Below are 20,466 nucleotides of genomic sequence, written 5' to 3'. Positions count from 1 at the left end.
ATGTTCTGAAAAAGAAATCCATTTCCAAAACACATCCTATGTACTACACACCACTCAGTGAGATAAATGTCACAAGTAAGAGTGAAAGAGGACATTATTTCCTTCTTAGTAAAAACTATGTCAGCTTTCTAAATGATGACTATCACCTGGTAATGTCCCATTTCATTTTTATTAGATCATTCATTAATTGAAGCATTTATTGGGTGCCTAAGGTCCCAGGCAGTGTGCTAAGTAATTAAAAATTGAATAAATACCATCTATATACATGGTAATGCCTTAGTTCATTTATATATATGGTATATATATGGTAATACCTGTAGTTACATATATATAACTATACGTATAACACTATATATATATATATGGAGAGAGAGAAAGAGAGTGTGAGAGTGTGTGTGTGTGTGTGTGTGTGTGTGTGTGTGTGTCTGGCTCTGCCACCCAGGCTGGAGTGCAGTGGTGTGATCTCTGCTCATTACAACCTTCACCTCCCAGGCTCAAGTGAGCCTCCCATCTCAGCCTCCCAAGTAGCTGGGACTACAGGTGCATACCACCATGCCTGGCTAATTTTTAAAATTTTTTGTAGAGAGAGGGTTTCGCCAAGTTGCCCAGGCTGGTCTCAAACTCCTGAGCTCAAGCAATCCACCCGCCTCGGCCTCCCATGGTGGCATGAGCCACCACGCCTGGCCCATGACCATATTTTAGTAGCAATTAAAGAAATCAGATTACAAAGCAATTTAGTTTCCTTTACCATCCAATGCAGGAGCTCTATATCCACAAAATAGGGGTGTCACGGACTACAAAAGGGGCACAGAAGAGCTAAATAGGCTCACTCTGACCTGTCTGAGACAGGGAAAAAGCACACAGACTCCCAGGGCCCGTGAAGTTGCAGCTTTCACTAAGTGATTCTTGCTGTCATTCAGCCCAAGCAGCACTGTGGTGCACAGGATCTGCCTGTCATTCTGCAATGAGAAGGTTGACAAGGGAAAAATGAGAATGAAATAACTACGAGCCAAAGGCTTCCATAAAAGATGTGAAATATCTGTGTCTGAGACCATATTCGGGAGTTGAACGCCATTGCGACCTTGAGGCTACCGTGGCAAAGAGCAGGTTCAGTTCAGATTCCATGATTATCTGAGTACGCACTTTTGTGCAAGACACACACGGCATCTCATCACATTTAACCTTTATTAAAGCTGCCTTCTTTATAGAAGCTCATTTATATAAATAAGAATGGACGCAAATGTCATTGAGGACTAAGGAAAAAAGCAGTCTGAATACTGCTATTCTGAATAGCAGTATTCTGAATGTTTATGCTCCCCCCAAAATTCCTGTGTTGAAATCTTCACTCCCAGGGTGATGGTATCAGAGGTGGGGCTTTGGGGAGGAGATTAAGTCATGGGAACAGAGCCCTCATGAAAGAGATTAGTGCCTTTATGATTCAGGCCCCAGAAAACTGCCTGCCCCTTCTACCACTTGAGACACAGCTCACATGGTGCCGTCTGTGAGCCAGAGAGCGAACCCTCCCGAGGCACCAAATCTGTGTCTGTCAGTGACTTGATCTTAATTCCAGCCTCCAGAACTATGAGAAAGACATTTCTGTTGTTTAGAAGACACCCAATTTATGGTATTTTATTATAACAGCTCAAACAGACTAAGACAAATACCATATGTGTTGGACAACAAATCTAAGTATTTTCACATACTTGTTATTTTTCACATGACTATCATCTTATTGATGATAACACCAAGTTTTAGAGAGGTTAAGAGTCAAAGAGCTAGCAAGTCGAAGAGCTGGGCTTCAACTCAGGCCTTTTAAAGTTTGGATATGAAATCTTCCTGAAATCTCTCTGCCTTCCAAGCTTCTGCTACCCTTGCCTCTACCACCTACATTCTAACGCACAGGGGGAAACAGCTTTCCTGATATATTAAGGCTTCAAATTTTCCTATTTGCTGTTCCCAGTGCCCTCATCCCCAACTCAAGTGAACTAGCACCTTTTCATCAGAGATGCTGCTGAATACTGGTTCAAAATGCAAAAGCACCAAATTCTAGCTCTGGTGCTCCAGCCATGATTTAAGGGTGAGAAAACACTCTTACGTTACCGGCAGATTGCTGAAGGCCTCTGGCAAGATGGAAGACAGGACATCACAGGCACTCGCCTGGAGAGTTGGGTGCTCCGAATTCTGCAGGGCTCTGGGTAAAGGACCGTTCAGCATCATAGTCCAGAACATCACCACCTGGAACGGAGGCAAAGGAAAAGCTGCAGCCCAAGACATAACAGGGGAACCAACTCGGAGCTAAGCCTACCAGAAATGGCCTTAGTAGTGAAACATTTTTCCTCAAAGCAGCAGCTTTCTGTAAATGTTTTCATTGGTTCTTCTTCCACAGTGATGAAAGGACTTCAGAAAACAACTGCAGTGTTTAAGCCTCCCATTCAACTCCTGTTGATTAGGAGATTGCAGTCTGATAAAGTTACGCAGCAACAGTGATAATAATCAAGAGGAGACTGAAGATGGTGATGACAGTAACAGCAACAGCAGCGGCAGCTAATGTTCTTCAGAGAGCTCATCCCATGCCAGGCATTGCTCTAAGTATTTTACACGTATCAACTCATTTTATTCCTTGGCACAAATAAATGGGGTCTGTAGCATTATCCCTACTTTTTCACACAAGGAAACTGAGGCACAGACAATACAACTTGCTAATCAGCAGCAGGGGTGAACTAGAATCCAGATCAGTTGATGCTCGGCTAGGGCTTTTTCAACTACTTTGCAGAGTCCGTGTGATAATAAAATGTAATACCCTGTGTAAGGTTTCTAGCGCAGGGCCTGGTACACCGTGGACACTCTTAAATTGGGCAGTAGGTTCTGTTATCAGCACTTTGAAGAACTACCTCACTTCACAGCCTCTAAAGTAGCCATGTCAACAGTTTCTTTTCCATGCTTTATACATATCCTGTGATCTCATGTTCATTTGTGAATCTCTGTGGTTTAGCTTTGTTTTGGTTCTGTCCCATGGACCTAGTCTGGGTTTTGCTGTGTATTTCACGCACCAGTTCTGTCTTTCTCCTACTTCAGCTCCTGGAAACCCAGTCTGGGTCCTCCCTGCCCCACTCCAGAAGAATGTGGACAAAAAGTGGTTGTCAGTCTCCAGGATGGCACACAATTACACTCACCTACTAATATTTACACCTGTGTAGTCCCCTCCCATACTGAACAGGCTGACCTGTGTAACCAATAGGATGTTGTGGAAATGACAGCATGACACCTCCAAAGCTAGGTCATAAAAAGCACCACAGCTCTGTCTTGCTTTCTTTCCCTTGGATCACTTGCTGTGAAGGAAGCTGGCTGCCATGTCAAGAGGATACTCAAGCAGCCCTCTAGAGACGTCCTCCCGGGGAGGAAATGAGTTGAGGCCGTCTGCCAGCAGCCACACTAATTTGCTGGGTCTATGGGTGAGCCACCCTGGAAGAAGATCCTCCAACCCCATCAAGTCTTGCAACCTGTCAGTTGACTGCAACCCTGGGGGCATCTTGATCCCAACTTCATGTGAGAACTAAGCCAGAATCACTCAGCCAAGCCACTCCTAATTCCTGACCCACAGAAACTGAGAAAATAAATGTACATTGCTTTAAGCTGCTAAATGTTTAATTTGTTACTCACTAATAGACAAGCAATACAGAAAACATGTCTTTTTTTTTTTCACAGATGAACAATACCTGAGTGTGAACAGTTAAGAGGCTTGCCCAAAGTCATTTATCTAGCAAAGGGAGAAGTTTGAATTCAAACCTAGTTCTGTCTGATAACAAAGCTCAACTCATTTTCCCGCACATGTTATATGAAAGCTTTAGTGGCAGTCTAAGGCAGGGACGAGGGTTAGAGTCTTTAATTCACTGCAAGGATGACAGAAATTGTGAAGGGAAAAGAACAGGCAGAATGCGGAGGGCAGAGGGAGCAAAGACCACCAACACTGAGCTGATTTTGCTTTCAGCACTAAGTAGAAGCCTTTTTTGGTGTGATCACATGCCCTTCATCCATCTTTGGAACTGGCACAGTGTAGGGGTAGCAGAAACAACCTGAAATCACAGGAATTGAATAGAATCACGGTGGGGCTGGTGGGGGGTTGGGGGGACGCAGGTAACGGAATTACCTCCTATGTGTTAGCATCTTTACATGTCATTCGAGTTTTCAACAGCCTTGTGACTGAAGGGTTATGGTTTATTATTCCTTTTTACAACTAGGAAACCATGCCTATAACCACATATCCATTAAGTGGCTGATATGGTTTGGATGTGTGTCCCCTCCAAATCTCATGTTGACATGTGACCTCCAATGTTGGAGGTGGGCCTAGAAGAAGGTTTTTGGGTGATGCAGGCAGATCCCTACTGAATGGCTTGGTGCTATCCTTGTGGTAATAAGTGAGTTCTTACTCTGTTATTCACACGGGAGCTAATTGTTTAGAAGAGCCTGGCATCTCTCTCGTTTCCTCTCTTGCCATGTGACATGCCTACTCTCCCTTCACCTTCCACCATGACTGGAAGCTTCTTGAGGCCTCACCAGAAGTAGATGCTGGCACCATGCTTCTTGTATAGCCTGCAGAACAGTGAGCCAGACAAACCTCTTTGAAAAATAAATTGTCCAGTCTGAGGTGTTTCTTTACAGCAGCAGAAAAGAGACTAATACAGAAAATTGGTGCCAAGGAACGGGGTGTTGTTATAAAGATACCTAAAAATGTGGAAGCAGCTTTGGAACTTGGTACTGGGCAGAGGTTGAAAGAGTTTGGAAGGCTCAGAAGACAGGAAGACAAAGGAAAGTTTGGAACTTCTTAGAGACTGATTAAATGGCTGTGACCAAAATGGTGATAGAAATACGGAGAGTGAAAGCCAGGCTGAGGAGATCTCAGATAGAAATAAAAAAGTATGGAGAACTGGAGGAAAGGTCGCCTTTGTTACACCTTAGCAAACAACTTGGCTGCATTATGCCCATGTCCTAGGGATTTGCATAAGGTTGAACTTAAGAGTAATGACTTAGGGTATCTGGTGAAATAAATTCTAAGCCTCATTCAACAGGTGACGTGGCAGCTTCTCACAACCTATAGTCAGATGTAGGAGCAAAGGAATGACTTAAAGTTGGAACTTATCATTAAAAGGTTAGCAGAACATAAAAATGTGGAAAATTTGCACCCTGCCCCTGTACTAGAGAAGGAATCCAAGCTTGGAGCAACTACTTGCTAGACAGATTAGCATGACTAAAAGGGACCCAGATGCTAATAGCCAAGACTATGAGAAAACAGCCTTGAGGGCATTCCAGAAATCTTTGAGGCAACCCCTCCCATCACACACCCAAAGGCCTAGGAGGAAAGCGGTTTTGGGGGCCAGGCCCAGGGCCCCACTGCCCTGCACAGCCTAGGGACACTGCTCCCAGCATCCCCAGCGGTGGCTCAAAGGGCCCCAGACACTGCCTGGTTTTCTGCTTAGCGGGTACAAGCTGTAAGCCTTAGTGGTTTCCATGTGGTGGTAAGCCTGCAGATGCACAGAATGCAAATGTGAAGAAGGCTTGGGAGCTTCTGCCTAGATTTCAGAGGATTCCCTAAGTCTGGGTGCCCATGCAGAAGCCTGCCACAGGGACAGAGCCCCCACTGAGAGACTCTACTAGGGCAGTGCCAAAGAGAGACGTGGGGTTGGAGCCCCCACACACAGTCTCCACTGAGCACTGCCTAGTGGAACTCTGGGAATGGGACACGGCCTACACCCAGCAAAGCCAGAAGGGCAAGGCTGCCAGAAGCCTTGGAGGCCCACCCCTTGCACCCGTGTGCACTGGATGTGGGACATGGAGTCAAGGACTATTTTGGAGCTTTAAGGTTTAATGTCTGTCCTGCTGGGTTTCAGATTTGTGTGGGGCTTGTTGCCCCTTTCTTTTGGCTGATTTCTCCCTGTTGGAATGGGACTGTTTACCCAATGCCTGTACCACCATTGTATCTTAAAAATCAATAACTTGTTTTTGATCTTACAGGCTCATACGTGGAAGGAACTTGCCTTGAGTCACAGCTGAGATTTTGGACTTTTGAGTTGATGCTGGAAAGAGTTAAGACTTCGGGGAACTATTGGGAATAGGTGACTGACTGTATTTTACAATGAGAGGAACATGAGATTTGTGGGGGCCAGAGGCAGAATGACATGGTTTGGATGTGTGCCTCCTCCAAACCTCATGCTGAAATGTGACCTCCATCACTGGAGGTGGGCCTAACAGGAAGTGTTCGGGTCATGGGGGCAGATCCCTCTTGAATGGCTTGGTACTGTCCTTGTGGTAATGAGTGAACTCTCACTCTATGAGCTCACATGAGAGCTGGTTATTTAAAAGAGACTGGCATCTCCCTCTTGCTTACTCCCTTGCCATATGACATGCCTGCTCCCCCTTTGCCTTCCACCAGGATTAAAAGCTTCCTGAGGCTTCCTCAGAGGTAGATGCTGGCACCATGCTTTTTGTACAGCCTGCAGAACCGTGAGCCAGATAAACCTCTTTTCTTTATAAATTGCCCAGCCTCAGGTATTCCTTTATAGCAACATAAAATGGACTAATACAATCATGTTCCCTAAATTTGATCCCATGGCTTTGGATATAAAATCCCTGGCTCTTTGTCTCTTGGGCAGGCTGAGTAACCAGACTAGATTTTATGCAAAAGAAATATTAGTTTTACGATTGCTGGTTATATGTTATACATAAGCCTACCACACACTAAATTGCAAAGAAACTGAAATGTAAAATAAAACCTATTTATACTAGTTTCATGTTTTCCTGGATTATAAAACATAATTTTTGACACTGGAAGAAACCATATCATCTACTCCACTTATCACTGAGCTTCAAAATAAAACTGCAACTGAAGCACTAATAAAAGAAAAGTATGAATTGACATTTATTTACCAAGAAGACTGGTACTCTCTGATCAGGTGCTGCAGTGGAATCCGGTTTATGCTGCTGTGTTAAGCCTGTGCCCAGTTCTTCCAGAAGCTGCCAAGAAAAAAGTATTACCGAAGCGGAGCATTACAACTAACGAACGACTTCATTTTAGTCTGGAGATCGCCTCAAATCAAGGGGAAACATAATTTGCAACTAATTTTCTTTCTTTTTTCAGTCACTCTTAACAGAGGCATTCTTTCAAGGACTGAAATCAACAGCTATATCTTATTAATTTATTACCGAATCAATTCATGGGGTTTACACGTAAGAGCTGAAAACAGAAGAATGTATGTCTTCCTCACCTGAAATCTCTTTAAGAAATCTCAGAATTGAAAGACATGTGGCAGAAAAATATAAAGTGAAGAAAAGGAAGGATATAAAGTGAAGAGAAGGAAAAATCATTGTGGTTTTGATGAAAATTACCTTTGCTCCATGGAGCTGAATGGATGGATCTGCTTCCCCCATGCACTTGCAAATCACCTCTCCAAGCTCCATCAAGTAGGCTTGAGTCATTGAAAAGTAGCCCCTTGCCAGAAGAGCCAATAGCTGCAAAGAGAGCATGGAATTAACCCTCTAAGACCTGATTGCAAGGCTGCAATATCCAGAAAAGTGTTATATTTCAGAAATCGCTTATAATTTAACAGGGGCTGAAATCTGTTGAATGAAATTAAGAACCACAATCTTTATTTCATGACTAATATCAATTAACTGTATCATAGTTTTATGGTGCTTTAGTATATGATTGCTTTTCATTCATGTAATCTCATGTAAGTCTTGCAACTATTCTTTAAGGTAGGTATTAATTGAATTTTACAGCTAAAGAAACCAAGCCTGACAAGATTAAAGGACATGTTTCATGTGGCCCAGTTAATTAGCAGCAGACCCCAGGACCAGGCCTAGTCTCAGATCATCTTTGTAGAGAAAAAGTAAACTCTTTTATCTAGGATTGTTTTCTTCCTTTGAAGGAACAATTATTTTGTTACTCTAAGCAGGTACAAGACCAAGGAGAAGCTTATAGAAAATTAAACATTTAAGTTGCAAAAATCAAAAATTAACTCTACAATTTCACTCAGAATTATTCTACAATCTATTACATCCACCTGTCATATAATACCTGAAGTGACTAAAATAATTTGCAATCAAAGAACAAAAAGGAATGAATCTGCTATTTTACAACCAAGGAACACCTCCCCAAAACAAAACAACAACAAAAATACACCACCCATACCTAAAATACAACTCCCGCGAACTGACACATGGCTTGGTTTTACCTGCTCGCTCCTCACGGTCACTCTGAAGGAAGAATGGTTACTTCCATTTCAGAGATGAGGAAATGAAACCTCCTACCTGTAAGGCCTCCAGTTGCATAGGGGATGGTTCGTAGGTGCTTCCTATTGCAGAGCCAGCATCGCTACCTGAACAGGAATCCTCCTTGGGCAGTATGACAATGGAAACGCAGAGTGGAATGAGCCAGCAGGGCTCTGAAGACCCCTTAGGTGAGCTAACTGACGTTTCTTCCAGAGAGGGTCCTGCAGGGGCTTTCTTCCACCAATCAGGAGGGCTGAGGTGAGGGGTTGCTGAATTGCTATTACTGAGTCCAGAAGAACACGGCTGTTGCAGAAGTAGCTGGACTTCAGGTAAAGGTGTGTGGGTGGGCCCTATAGCTCCCAAGAGTGTGAGACTTCACACAGGAACATTAACATCTGTCAAAGGAAGCAGTAAGAACTTATTATCATGGGAACAGCTACCGTAAATATGGTAGTTATCCCTGCAGGCAATTAAGAATTAGTAGTTCCTTGTGTAACCTGAATCTAATCAAACTTCTAAACCTCATTTCCAGTTTTGAAATACATGGGACAGGAGAGTAAGTTAACACCATAAAGAAACAATCTGACAAATTGAGAATGTGATTTATTTTGTTATCTTTGGTGACAGAGTTTAGAGTTCACATTCTATAAGACAATTGGGTTGGATTCTTTCCTAAGTCAGTTTGATATAAGAAAGATGGGTGGGGGGACTCTAGATTTAAAAAGACTACAGTGACATAATAACTAAATGCAATGCATGTACCTTGAATGAACCCTGGATTTTAACAAGAAATATTTTTAAAAAGCTAAAAGGTCTGTGTCTAGACTCATTTTTTTTTGCATGTGATGTCCAGCTGTTCCAGCACCAACTGTTGAAAAGTATCTGCTCCTTTGTTGTAGATCAGTTGACTATATTTATGTGGGTCTATTTCTGGGCTCTCTATTCTGTTCCATTGATCTGTTTCTCTCTTCCTTGGCCAGTATCACATTGTCTTAATTACTATAGGTTTATAGTAGATTTTGAAGTCAGGGAATGTCAGTCCTTCAGTTTTGTTCTTCTCTAAAAATACTGTGTTGGCTATTCTGGGTCTTTTGCACACCTATATACATTTCAGAATCAGTTCACTGATATCTGCAAAATAACTTGTTGGAATTTTGATTGAGACTGCACTGAATCTATAGATCAAGTTGGGAAGAGGTAACATCTTCACAATATTGAGCCTTCCTATCCATGAACATGGAATCTCTGGTCCATTCATTTAGTTGTTTGATTTCATCAGAGTTTCACAGTTTTCTTCATATAGATCTTGTACATATTTTGTTAGGCTCATACCTAAGAATTTCGGGTTTTGAACATTTTAATGAAAAAAAGTTACTTGAGGATAAAGTCAGATACTTGAAAGGAACCTTTGAGACATGGTGCACTCTCCTCAGCTGAAGATGCAGATAATGAAAAGTTGGTACGGTGGAATGAGCAGGGCTTGTTTTCAACTTATTTCTGCCATGAATGTGATGGGAAACCTCAGGGGAAGACTTAACTTTCTGGGTCCCTCTTTTACACATTAGTGTAAGTAGTGAACTGGACTTAGTTACACCTCATTATCTCATTTGAGCCTCATAAAAATCTTATGATGTAGTTATAATTCTTGCTGTTAGGAAGAAATTAGGGTTCAGAGAGGGCCACGGCCATGAGACGGCAAAAATGGGAGTGGGCCCCAGACCCTTGGATTGACTTCAGGTCCCATGCTCTTCCCACTATGTCACAGAAAACATCCACTGTTCCTTGTTACAATTCTGCCTGAAAAACTGAACTTATCAGAATGTGGTCTGATCTGAAAGCTTGCAAACAAAAGAAAGGCAAATCTACAAAAGGCAAGTGTTTATAGCACACATACATTATGTGTGGGAGGAAATAATAAGACTGCACTTAGTAAAGATTTGAAGTTCTGGGATTTTATCTGAACTTCATAGGAAATAACGTTAAAGAAGTTAAATTTTGTATTCCAGTTTTTCTTTCCAAAAAGTAGGTAATATCTACCTGTCCATCTGTCTGTCTAACCATCCATCCATCCTCTACCTATGCATAAGGGATATAAACTAACATACTCCTGAGGGGGGCTGCTTGCACCTGGCTCAATCTTAATTCTAAAGGGATACTCTGGTCACTGCCCTGGGCATTAAACAGGCATTAAACTTTACAATTAATTCTCTAGCTCACTTCCACTGGGACTTGAGGGGTCAATTCTTGCAACAGCTTATACCCCTGAAAAGCTGAGAAGAATAAGCAGAGATCTCTTAAGAGTTATAAAAATGCTTTGAATAAATACATATATCTATATCTATATATTTTTACTAATAGTCTGCATCTGACTGATATAAAGAAGCCATCAGTTTTAAGCCACTACAAACCTTTGTGGTGAATATAAGGCTTTATCTGGTTCCAGACTTTGGTCAGCAGGCTGTTTTAGATGATTATAAGGTGCATTTGATACTAAATTTGCAAGGCACTGTAAAACACAAAAAGTAGTTCATCAAAAGGCTTGATTAAACCACAGCATAGAAACAAATTTTGCAGCATTTAATTAAAAAAGAAAAGTTTTCACACAACTAAAAATTAGCCCTTTTAAAAAAAAATAACACTTGTATCCTCATTGGTACAACTAAAGATAAAGAAGTATTTTTAGCAAATAATTTATTAGGACATACAGAGATTATAGGTAAGATCAGTCAAGTAGGTACAGACTTCCAAACAGTGTATTTTTAATAAAACTATTACATAGTTATATTCTTAAGTCAAGTGACTTTTGGGCTATGTAAAACAGTATACAAAGTTAAAACAGAGAAGCCCCCTCTGGAACCCACAGTTGATACATTACCTTAATTATCTGAGTAAGGATCTGTGAGAATGATTCCAACCACCAAAGCTAACAAAAGACATCTGTGCGACTCTCTAATGCTGGAAGCGATCATGACGGAGAAGGGGATTAAAGCCCTCCTGTGTCACTGGTATCTTCAGCAACAGAAAGAAACTGCTTTGAGCCTTCCAAGATGGCAGATAAAACTTGCAGAGCACAGGCACGTCTGAAATTTTGGGATGATTCACACTGATTAGTTGAAAATAAGGAATCAGATTCCCTTCTTCCTATACATATTTAATGTTCAAAGTATTTACAATCATTTCAATTGGAAGAATAAAGGCAATGGGATTATCTGTTAGTTCCTAAAAACTAGGTCACTTGCATCCCACACCTAAAAAAAAATCTTTATTTTATTCTTATTTTAGAGACACAGTCTCGCTCTGTCACCTAGGCTGCAGTGCACTGGCGCAATCATAACTCACTGCAGCCTCAAACTCCTGGGCTCAAGCAATCCTCCCACGTCAGCCTCCCAAGTAGCTAGGATTACAGGTGTGTGCCACCACACCTGGCTAAAAAAAAAATCTAGAAACCCATTGCTGTTAGGTTTTTTACAGTAAGAAATAAACCTAAGCTATACCATAGCACAAAAATCTGAAATCCTAAGCATGAGAATAAGGATTAGAGGCCTGGTTTATTCAAGCAGAATGCCAACTGAAAAGTTAGAACTAAACAGCCCATGGGGTAGAAAAAATACATGTGCCTAGAGTCTGTTTCCTATCGAAGTTCCTGAGAACATTATGCCTCATATTCCACTCTGAAGTATGTGTGTTCAATGTTAACTTAAATAGGACTTTAGGAATTTTGTGTACATACAACTTGGCAGACATCATTAGTGATCCAACTTTTAGAAACATTCTTAGGTACAGGAAATAACATTGCCTGCAGTGACAATATTTGACAATTCAAAAAAGGAATACCATTAAGTACAATCTTATGAATGGAAAGGACAAAAAGTACATCTTTGTCATGGACTGCTGTATTTGTCAGCAAAGGTGTCATTGGCACCAAGATTTTCTTTATAAGGTTGAAAGATTACTTTCAATTGGTACTCTGACAATTTTGTAGTATTAAAAATCAGAAAGGAAAAGAAAGCCCAACTTTACAAAAATGGGATATAGGTAATAAGCATAGGACTATTAATACGGAATAATATTGTACTCTCTTTGGCCAGCTCATCCAAAAATGACAATTAACATTTCCAGTCAAAAAATTTAAAAGCAAGGAATCAACATCACAATTCTAGAATCTAACCTAAATAGTTACTCAATGTGAAGCGTATCTGAGTTTGGAGCAAAAAAGGTTTTCCCAAAAGCCTTCAATTATATTATCTCCAAACAACCAGGTAATAAATCACCAGGCAGGCCTTTTATAGAGTGGAGTCGTAGAAATCTAGACTTACTGCTATGAAGAGAAATTTGAAGTACAGTAGCATCAGACTTCAGAATTAAGCATAATCCCCTAAGGTGGGAAATTGACAATGTATTAGGAAACCGTGTGTATATGTGTGAAAAAAAGAGAGAGCGAGAGCATGAACACAAGTCAGCTGATCCAAAAAGGACTGAGACCAGGAGCTGGCAAACTTTTCTGTAAAGAGCCAGTGTCCACATTTTACATTTTAGACTTTGCAGGCCAGTTTCTGTCACAACCACCCAACTCTGTGATTGTAGCACAGATGCGTAAAGGAATAAATGTGGTTGCGTTCCAAAAAGACTTGATTTATGGACAATGAAATCTGAATTCCATACAATTTTCACATATCATGAGATACTATTGTTTTATTTTAAAACCATTTAAAAGTGTGAAACCGTTCTTAGCTCACAGGCCATACAAAAGCAGGTGTTGGGCCAGATTTGCCTTACAGGCCACAGTTGGCCAATCCCTACCAGAGGCTGGTCCAAACTCAACAAGATAGATCTTATGCTAAACCTTCATTTCTTTAGAAGACAATTAAAAATCACAATTCCAACAGCTCACAAACTGAATGAAATTAAGAATCGAATGGAAAGAATTGAACTAATGTTCCAAAAGTCAAACATTTTAGCATAATTTTGGCATCTTCAGGGGAAAATCATGACTATCACAGATGAAAACAAATGTCATTGAAATTGGTTATTTTTTTCCACTAAGTTATAAAATCTATATAAAAATTTGATACTATATCAAATCGTACTTCTCACAGTTCTGAGTTAATTTCCTTTAAACTCTGTTTAACATATATTTGTTGTTATAATTGTTACTTAAGATACTGAATCTGGTACAAGTTTTGCTTCATTTGTTCTTGTATCAGTATTTAGTATCTTGTTTTCCAGTTCTAATCAGCACTTTCCGCGGAAATTACTAACGTACAAGCAAATCGTAACAGGTAGAGTCTCCAGAGAGCTCATCTTGTTAAGTTTCTATTGTCTGAATATTTAAAATAATGAATGAAAGGCTTTTCAGTCTTACAAAAGTCAGTGTGCTTGGTCTTACTAGTGTATAGTTTTGTCTCCTTGGACACGAAGGCTTGTCTAAAGCTAATAAAACAGAAAAGTACTTTTCCTTTTTTGCTACTTAAGAACGTAGCAGAAATGTTTGCTGAGGTAGCTTAGTCAATCCTAATTTTTTTCTCTTTATGTGTGTTTGGTCTCACAATATTTCTGGAAGGGTGACAAAGAAGTCCCTGCTGGGAGTGGGTACCACTGAAGTTTCCATGCAGGGCACATGACTGTTCACATGTTCTTTTATTGGATCTCACTTCCAAAGTCAGTTGTCTTTTACGTAACGGCATTTCAACACTGTGTCAGGGACTCTGGGTCGGGAGGTATCTAAGTGATATGGTTTAGCTGTGTCCCCACCCAAATCTCAACTTGAATCATATCTCCCAAAATTCTCCTGTGTTGTAGGAGGGACTCGTGAGAGGTAACTGAATCATCGGGGCTGGTCTTTCCCCTGCTATTCTCGTGATAGTCTCACAAGATCTGATGGGTTTACCAGGGGTTTCCGCTTTTACTTCTTCCTCATTTTCTCTTGCTGCTGCCATGTAAAGAAGTGCCTTTTGCCTCCTGCCATGATTCTGAAGCCTCCCCAGCCATGTGGAGCTGTAAGTCCAATTAAACCTCTTTTTCTTTCCAGTCTCGGGTATGTCTTTATCAGAAGTGTGAATACAGATACACTAATTAAAGACTGCCTGTTCTTTGCTAATACACTAAGCAAAGATTGCCTGTTCTTGCCTGGCCATATGAGAGAAAATCTACCATTCCATAACAGTTAACAATACCAACCTTTTCATTCTCTTTTCTAGTTATACCATCTATTATCTAGATTTCGATTTGTTTTCACTTTTTATAGTTATCTAAAAGAGCAATAAATCATCATCATGAAATTTGTAAATCAGGATAATTCTCAAGGTACCAAGACAAAGGTTTGCCCTGTAGTTTGTTTAAGACAAGTCTTGATGATATTCTCCATAATATGCCTTTATAACACCTAAGGAAATCATATACAAGAAATTCTTAAATTAGTCTTGTTATTTTTATTGATAATTTGCTCTGTCCCTTTTGGAAGCATATAAGATGTGCTCTCTGAAGCACATTTCCAACATGGAAACGTGATCATTTCCCAAGTATCACGGCACTGCCAAATCCTAATGGACATTTCTAAGTTTTCTTCTCCCCAATTAACCATTCTAGCATATTCTGTTTCAATTTCCTAAAAAGTAGCCTCTGTTTATTGTTGGCATTCTGACTGGAAAGTCTAATCACCTTTCCTTCCATCCATTTGTCTTTAGAAAATTTCTTAGTACACCAGTTAAAATTGTGCTTCCAGCTGAGTATGCCATGGGTCATATCAGACCTGCCATAAAGTCAAAACTAATCACTAAGCACTTCAATGACAAGATAAACTACAGTTGTCTTATTTAATCCTGGCTAAGAGGAACTCCAGCCATCTAACTCTATGCACAAGGAGCACCTGACATGACCACTTGGCCTGAAGTCATAGCAGCTCTTTTAACCTGGTCAATCCAGAATGCTGTTCCATTCTAATTCCATTATCTGTTATTTTTAATTTTAATGCACATAACTTTTTAGAAGTCTTTATTTTAAAAGCCCGTCCCACTGGGCCGGGTGCAGTGGCTCACGCCTATAATCCCAGCCCTTTGGGAGGCCGAGGCAGGCACATCACCTGGGGTCAGGAATTGCAGACCAGACTGACCAACATGGAGAAATCCCATCTTTACTAAAAATACAGAATTAGCTGGGCATGGTGGTGCATGCCTGTAGTCCCAGCTCCTCGGGAGGCTGAGACAGAATTGCTTGAACCTGGGAGGCAGAGGTTGTGGTGAGCTGAGATCTCACCATTGCACTTCAGCCTGGGCAACAAGAGCAAAACTCCGTCTCAAAAAAACAAACAAACAAACAAACAAAAAGCCTGTCCCATGACATCACCTGCCACAACTTTCTTCTAGCATATGTCTTGGTGCACAGTTAATTATACTATGGACAGACTGCAGAGGTATGCTCCAAGCTTTGTTGTAAACAATAATCACCACACTTATTTAAATCCTTCCAACCTAACACTTTATTAAAAGAATCTCTTAAGTACCATCATTTCACTTGCCATTACACTGAACTAATTTAATTTCTTTCATCTTTTAAAATCCACTTTAAGTAGGATGACTTTTTTTTTTTTTTAATTTCTCTAGAATTTTCTTGTGGCTTTTTGTACTGGATCTACGACATCTCCAGAAGGAAGTTCTGTATCTTTTTTCCTCAGCACATCTCTTGCATTCACCAAAGTTAAACAGCAAGAACAAGTCTAAAAGGTACCTAAATCAAGGAGATGGATAAGACCACTTTGCTATATGTGAAATTTCTCATGGCACTTTAAGTGAAATGTAAACATTTAAAAACCTATGAAGATATAAACATCATGAAAATTATTCCAATTCATTTTCATCAGCTATGACCTCATAACCTTTTTGTATTCATGTTCTAAACCCCCATGTCTCACATCCCCTTGGCTGGGCAGCTGTGATACAGGTGATGAAGCTGGGCTGCTTCTTGCTCCACAGCACCATCTCCTTGGCCACTGCTGGCAGCTCCCCTACCTAGCTGGAGGGTCTTCATATATATATTTTCAATATTTTTAGTAGCTTTTATTTCAATTACTCTAATGGCTTCATTACTGATTTATTCGCCACCACTCATTTTTCCATTTTTCTCCCAGGTTCTCCTTCACTATCGATTTAGTTAATTTGTAAAATTTCTGCCAGTTTAATTTCCTAGGATAAGGAGTACTTGAAATACCCCACAAGTCATTTTTTTGTGTGTATATAAAATTGAGGCTAACTTATTTTTCTTTACCTTGTAAAAGCTTCTGATGGGTCATCCAGAAATTTTTTTATATCATAAGTTACTCAAGGAGATGACTCATATGGAATTCCAACGTATTATGGTTACCACCCCTGACCCTTTAAGGAGTAATCTTAAAAATAGAAAAGGAACAATATGCTGTTGGCCTAATTAAAACTTCTCTCTTTGTGGGCAGTTGGTTACCTGAGGACACCCAGATGCCATTCAGCATGACTTTTTAATGTTCACTATTGTAAACAGCAGGCTATTTTCCTTATTTGGTTAAGTGGTTAAATTCTGGAGAGGAATTAACATATTCAAGCAGAGGCAAATATTTGATCAGCCATGAGATATCTTGCTATAGGTATCCATACCTGCCATTTTTTTCTTCTTTTTTAAAAATAAGTTTTTCTCATTAAAATATGTAAATATTTATTACACGATTTGAAAACTAGAAAAGTTGCAAGGAAAAAAACATGTTTGAGATTCTACTGTATATATAATTCTATATCCTGTGTTTTCACAGAACATTTTGAGCATTTTTCAAAGCCTTATGCATCCTTCATAGCCATTATGTACCAGGATATTCTACTGAGTTGTTTAAGCCATTTCTGATGTTTTCTTATTATAAATACCACAGCAATCAACATTTTCATAAAAGGAAGAGAAGCACAGCTGCTTCAGTGCAGTTCAAGGGAGACACCAAAGTTAGAATTCAGTGTGCTCAGGCTTCAAGCAAGCCCTGGGGCAGGAAGCGATCCTACATGATCAGCCTCAATGTATTCTTCACATAAGCCCACTTCCCATTTTCCTGTCTGTCCAGTGGATCTCAGGTCAGAACTTGGGTCAGTGTTACTAACAGCTGTATTCAGATCAGAAAGGATAAGGCAGAGAAAACAGTAAGGATCTGTAAATTTTTTCTTCCTGTTATAAAGCTTCGAGTTTAAATTCTCTTACCTCTGGAGAAGGGTCTTTCAATGTAAGAGTCATCAAGGACACTGACTGTGGGCTGCCAAGTTCAGGCATATCAGGAATAAAGGCTGACCAGTAGCCATAAAGAACTTTTTTTTAAATCGATTTCATAGTAGAAAGAAAACAAACTAAGCCTCCTTGGCGAACTTTAGCTTGGTAAGACCTTTCATAACCAAGAGAAAAAAGTAAAAAGACTTAAAAAATCGTTTTTTTTTTTCAAAATGCAAACATGAAATGGTATTTATTTCCACCAATTCAAATGATACATTCAAAAATTAAACATTCTAAATAATCCCTAAAGATGTCAATGTGTTATTAAAAATTTCTTTCAAACCACAATCAAAACATGTTAAGACAATTTGTTTCTATAACAAGTTATTAAGGCTGACAATTAAAAAACACAACTGGAGAACAAAAGGACAACATACTGATATCAGGAAACTAGTGTTAGACAGGAAACACTGCCGAGTATCCATCCATCCATTCAATGAATATCTACTGAATGACCTATGTATGTGCCAGGCATCATGCTGAGGCTGCCAGACATAAACAAAGCCCCAGCCTTGACAAGCTAGGCAGCAAGGGACAGTTAAGGAGATAACTATAATACATTATCAATAACACTAAGGCAGAAAAGGCTTCCCGGGGAACATGATTTCTGGGCCCATATCAAAGATGAGTAGTGGTTAGCAAGACGAAAAGGCAAAGAAGAATATTCTAAGGAGAGGAATGACATGTGCAATGGCAGATCAAGAGAGCAAGTCGTGTTCTGAATACCACCACAGCCCCCAGAAATCAGGCTCTTCAAGTTAAACACATGCAGCAGTCAAGTTACAAACTTACATGCAACTTAGAATACAAGGTATAAAATGTAACAAAATACTACTACCTCATTTTACTCTGCATGCCTCCTTCAGCATCAGAATAGTCTGACTCACTACTGCTGACCCTTTTCCAACTGGAAGAACTGAAGGGTAAGGAGACTCCATCTTTTCCTGCAGCTCCATTTCCATCTAAAGGCAAACTCTGGACACCCAGGGAGGAGGGACACCAAGTGTTCCCTTCATGCAGATTCACTCTGCCTGTGCCAGTGACTGGGGCCACCTCTACTTCACCACTGGATTCCTTTTCCTCCTCCTCTCCTTGCTGGATTTTCTTTGGTTTTACTTCGGATTTTTTTTCTTTTTATTCTGATTTTAGGAGCAAATGAAGACACATATAATAGCTACTTCAGAATGGCTTTTCACTGAATCGTTACTTCTTCATTTTAAAGTGATTAAATATGTCCCCAACATGTAGTTTAAAGAAAGAAGAAAAGAGAAAAGAAAAAAGTGGAACTTCTTTAATACCCTAAGCATCAGGCACGATGCTAAGTGCTTACTGTCTACTACAAGAAAGAAGGAATGAAATACACAAGACACAGTAAAACACGTGGCCTGGGTTTAAATTGTACCTCTGTGCCTTGGGGCAAATCATTTAGCCTCTCTTGAGCTTGACCTTGCTTATCTGTAAGTATGCGGCTAATACCTCCTACCTTGCACAGGTGTTGTGAAGGTATTCAGCCTTCTCAACTGGAATTTCTCAAGAGCATTAAAGCCTATAGAAAATGACTTGAGTGTCTATTTTATCAGTTCTTGGAGTAAGATACATAGCTAGTACCACTCCACATGTCTGCACAGAAGAGATAGTTGTCCATTACATACAATGCTCATTTCAGGGCTTTGGGTCTCTGTAGAAGTAGATACTAAGTAGAAGCCAATTTCTTTCTTTCTTTCTCCCTGTTACTTTCTTTCTGATATACAAGTTGTCTGGAAACTGTGTCTTCCTCCACGTTCTCAAAGTCTGTGGCCTTGAGGCAGGAAGTTCCCATTACTTGTATCTTGAACTACTTATTGTGGCCCCCAGACCCATACTCTTTTATTTGCTACCACAGTGATTTTTCTAAGACCCAGATCTGATCACATCATTCCCCTATGTAAGATTCTTTGATGACTCTCTATTGCCTATGAGATAAAAACCCAAACTCCTCAGCCTCCTGTACAAGAATCTTATCATTCGGCCTCTGCTACACAACGGCTCCACTCTTTCTCTCCCCGCACTGAAACTCTAGTCCTACTAGTTAACAAATGGGCAATGTATACTCTCATTCTCTACATCTATGCACCTTTTGTTTTATCTGCATGAAACACTCATTCCTCCTTGTCTGTACTGCTACTCACTCTGAAATCTCTGTTTAGCTATACCTTTAAAAAGCCTCCTCTTCCTCCTGCATTTAGACTGGGTGCCCTCAATGTGTTCCCAGAATACTCTGTGAATATTCTAATGAGAGAAACAATAATATTGCATTGTAGTTGTTTATTTATCCATCTTTGCCTTCTCCCTCAAAATCCTAAAAGCAGCCAGAGTCTATATACTTAGTGCTTAGCACAGTGTCTGGAACACACCAGATGTTGGGTAAATGCTGAGTGAGTGAATGAGTGACATAATTTCTAATAAGAAGCATTTTCATCAGGTATGACATTTCTGGAAGTGAATCCTTGGCCACACATCTGTATGCTCCAGGTTCTCCAACCGAAGCAAGAGGGAGATGGCAGCTATCTGGAAAGGCTGGGAAATCAGGTGAATGTAAGGTGTGGAGATGGTGCACTAACTGATAGGTGGGCTTCTAACGGTCTAGAGACGGGTTGGCAAATTATGGCCCAAAAGCCAAATCCAGCCCAGCACACAGCCTGCTTCTGCAAATAAAGTTTTAGTGAAACACAGTCATGCCCATTCATTTACATAGTGTCTATGGCTGCTTTTGCACTGTTAAAATAGAGTTGGTAGTTATGACAGACACCTGAAGTATTTACTAGCCTAGTAGAGAAAGTTTAGAGAACATTTGTTGACTCCTGGTCTTGAGCATCACGGGGATGAGAATGCTTGGTTTGAGGTATAAAGTGAATGCTCATTTTTATAGCTGTTATACTGACTACACCTCTA

General features: G+C 40.2%; 1 pseudogene; it reads right to left on the bottom strand.

The window, feature by feature from the left end:
- LOC134738756 (HEAT repeat-containing protein 6-like) overlaps window positions 1-20,466 on the bottom strand; it is a 33,827-nt pseudogene that overhangs the window by 2,813 nt on the left and 10,548 nt on the right.

Source organism: Pongo pygmaeus, chromosome 19 (assembly GCF_028885625.2).
Source record: "Pongo pygmaeus isolate AG05252 chromosome 19, NHGRI_mPonPyg2-v2.0_pri, whole genome shotgun sequence".
NCBI classification, from domain to species: Eukaryota; Metazoa; Chordata; class Mammalia; order Primates; family Hominidae; genus Pongo; species Pongo pygmaeus.
The sequence above is the reverse complement of the archived record's forward strand: the minus strand, read 5'-3'. Positions and strand labels throughout refer to the sequence as shown.